The sequence below is a fragment of the Ochotona curzoniae genome, unplaced genomic scaffold (genome assembly GCF_017591425.1).
Source record: "Ochotona curzoniae isolate NIBS_2020 unplaced genomic scaffold, NIBS_Ocur_1.0 contig_3622, whole genome shotgun sequence".
Lineage (NCBI taxonomy): Eukaryota > Metazoa > Chordata > Mammalia > Lagomorpha > Ochotonidae > Ochotona > Ochotona curzoniae.
The window spans coordinates 28,025,054-28,028,324 of record NW_024465926.1 but is presented as its reverse complement, the minus strand read 5'-3'; positions in this window follow the sequence as shown (position 1 = coordinate 28,028,324).

Genomic DNA, 3,271 nt, shown 5'->3' with positions numbered 1-3,271 from the left:
GCTCGAGAGCGCGCCCCGCAACGGCCGCCCCGGCTCCCCCCCGGCCGCCGCCGCCGCCGCCGCTTCGCGCGTCCTCGAGCGCGCCGCGCGCCCCCGCTAAATACCACACACTGCGGCGGCCGCCATGAGGAGGCGCGGCCCCGCGCGCTGGGAGCCTGGAGGGGCGGGGCTTCCCGCGGGCGCGCAGGCGCAGAGGCCCTGGCGCGAGCGGCAGCTGCGCGCGCGCCGGCGGCGTGGTGCCGGGCTCCCCCGCTGGCGGCTGGCGCGAGCGCTCCCACGTTCCCGGGGCCGTGCTGGACAGCTCACGGCCGACACGCGCCGGCGCGACCCCTTCGTCTCCCCCCACAGCCTGCGACTTGGCGACAGACGGGCGCACGCTTGGCGTGCGGGGGTGGGGGACAGCGTGGGACTGTTGGCTCCGCGCCTCCCCGCCCCGGGGCTTTGTTCCCCGGCCTGAGGGGGGTCGTCCCGCGCGCCCCGCCGGAATGCCAGCGCGGGGTCGGCCAGCCGCCGCCCTGGTCGCGCCGCCGGTTGCTATTTATGGCCGCTTGTGTTTTTGTTTGTTGTGTTCGCGAGGAGCGCCCTTCCCAAGAAAAAAAAAAAAAAAAAAAAGGAAGCGGCTGCCGGGGCGGCCAGCTGCCGCCCCATCCCCTAGGTTCGCGCAGCCCTTCAGCAAGGGAAGCGCCTCCAAGGCTTTAACATTAAAACGTGGGTGTCTGCTGCGTTCTCACTCTCCGGATAGTCCTCTTTGGGGGGACTCTGCATTCTTCCTTTTTACATAAAAGATTCAGGAAAACGCCAGTTAGTCACCATCGGTGTCAGAAACATTGACAAATCCTGATTGTATTTCCGGGTGAGATGTGCAGCACCGGTATTGTGCGTGAAAACAGAAACGGTACTTTTTGTCCCAGTTTAGAAGTCAGGAACTGGCCTCCTGCCGCTGTCATCTCTGGCCCCCCACCCGCATCTCTCTCCCTGGGGAGTCTCTCAAAGCGCCGGGCTGAAAACCCCAGTTTCTGCTCCGCTTACCAAAGCCAGGGGAGCTTGGCCACCAGGGCAAGGGTCTCATTTCCAGCTTTTCTCTGCAAATCTGTGGTCTGCTCGTGTGCTGATAGCTCTGCTTGTGTTCACAGCTTAGTATTTTGTTTATTGTGGCTGCTGTCTTCCTCTGGGACTATTAGCGCAGCCCAGAAGTGTTTCTTGAGGTTGGGAAAGGAAAAAACACGTGTGCTTGGCTGCGAGCAGTCGGCTTATGTGCTGGTCTCCAAAGCGGGAAATGTCTAGGGGAGAAAGTGAGTGAGTTGCATCCCTCCGTGCCTCGCTGCCCCCCGGTGTGCCTCATCACGACAGAGGGATTTACTTGAAGATACCAGGACAGCAAGTGAGGATGGCATGCTCTCCTAGGCATCATGCTTGTTTCTGGAAACACAGCACGTGTCTGCCCACTCAGAGCAGGGAGTATCATCAGCAAGTCTTATGTTTCACTCCAGATGTAGAAAGAAGAACTGCCAAGGTGACAAAGACATGCCTGGCAGTAAGATGTGTAATGGCCCGGGTACACAGTAGGACCAGTAGGAAGGATGAACTTGAAGAATTCGAAAGAATCCATTAGGTTGGTGGTAATGGAAAGTAGAGAACCTGCAGGAGGGAGGAAGCGGTTCCGAGGAAATCCTTGGGTGGTGAGAAGCCTGCACGATTCTAGGAACTGAAAAAAAAAGACAAAAATCTCGGCTATGGGGTTTAGTTTTGGGTGGAGGGTGTGGGAGGACAGGGTACTTGGTGTAGACCATGGTACTTGAAAAGCCAGCAGGGCTCAGATGAGGCAGGGTTTTCTGGGCCAAGTTACTCATGTTGGAGCAGTGAAGTTGGAGGCCCACCTTGGCTCAGGGGTGTGAGATTTACAGCTGCAGATGGAGAAAGTTCTTTAAGCAGAGGTGCCCCTGAGAGGTACAGCCCCAAAAGGGAGTGGTGTGTCCATGGTCAAATGGGGGTGGGTGGGCAGAATTCCGTAGGCCAGACAGCCTGTGAGAACACTGTTCTCTGGACACAGAGGCCTGAGAAAGGGGGCCTCGGGGTTAAACAGCCTGGTCTGGAGGGAGGAAAACAGGCCAAACCAAGGCTGATGAGAATGTACAAAGCTAAAATATAAATTGTGTTAACTGTATTAATCCCCCAGGAGTTCCATTACTGCCAATCATTCTAGGAGGCCTCCAAAGCCTAAAGTCACCCAGATGCTAAGGGGCACAGTCAGGATTGTAACCCAAGCCCAGGTTCATTGCTCTACTCTCAGGCCTGTTCGGAGGGGGGTCTCACTTGGCAAATGGTGATGGACAGGGAGTGTGGCAGGAAGTGAGGTCGACCCTGCACTGGCGATACAAAATGGGAAGTGCCTGGGATTTGTACCAAAAGCAGTTGGCAATAGGCACCCAAAACTTAGAAAGTTACAGGTCACTGCCCCCGAGGGGCTGGCTGTGGCTTTCTGGAGTTACACAGAGCATAGGTAAACACAAAACACCTCAAGGAAAACCAAGAAAGGTCCATTTTAGAACAGGAAAAATTGCAGTTTGTTCATTTTTTGTTTGCATGAAAGGCAGAGTGAGAGGCAATGTTTGCATCTGCTGGCTCGTTTTGCACGTGGTCTTAATGGCCAGGGCTGAGCCAGGCCAAAGCCAGGAATCAGGAGCCTAAGTACTTGAGTCATCTTACACTGCCCTCCCGGCTCCACTAGCAAGGGGCTGGCTGAAATGGAGCAGCCAGGACTTGTACCCTGACTCTGATACCGGATGTCAGTTTCACAAGCAGCAGCTTAACCCACTGTACAAGGATGTCAGCTCCCAGGATCCCCCATTTACAGCACTGGGAGATTACAAGAAAGAATGACAGAGACAGACCCTCCATCTGCTGGCTTACTCCCCTGAATGATCCAGAACAGCAGCAGATACAGGCCAGACTGAAGCCAGAAGCCAACAGTTCAACCCAAGTCTTCCACATGGGTGATGGGGACCCCAGTCCTTGAGCCATGCTGTTGCATCAGCCATGAGTCTGAAGTGCAAATGAGACTTGAATCCAGGCACTCGAATGGCAACTTAACCACTGTGACAAACACCCGCTCTTGGAACATGTTTTTAAATAATAAAATTCTGATTTCAGCATACTCTCAGACTAAATTTAAAAAGGAAAAAAAAAGGTTGACATGAACAAAATATATAACACCTGCAAAGTGTAGAAAAATGCAGAAGCACTTGGTGATAGCACGTCCCACCAGTTGGGT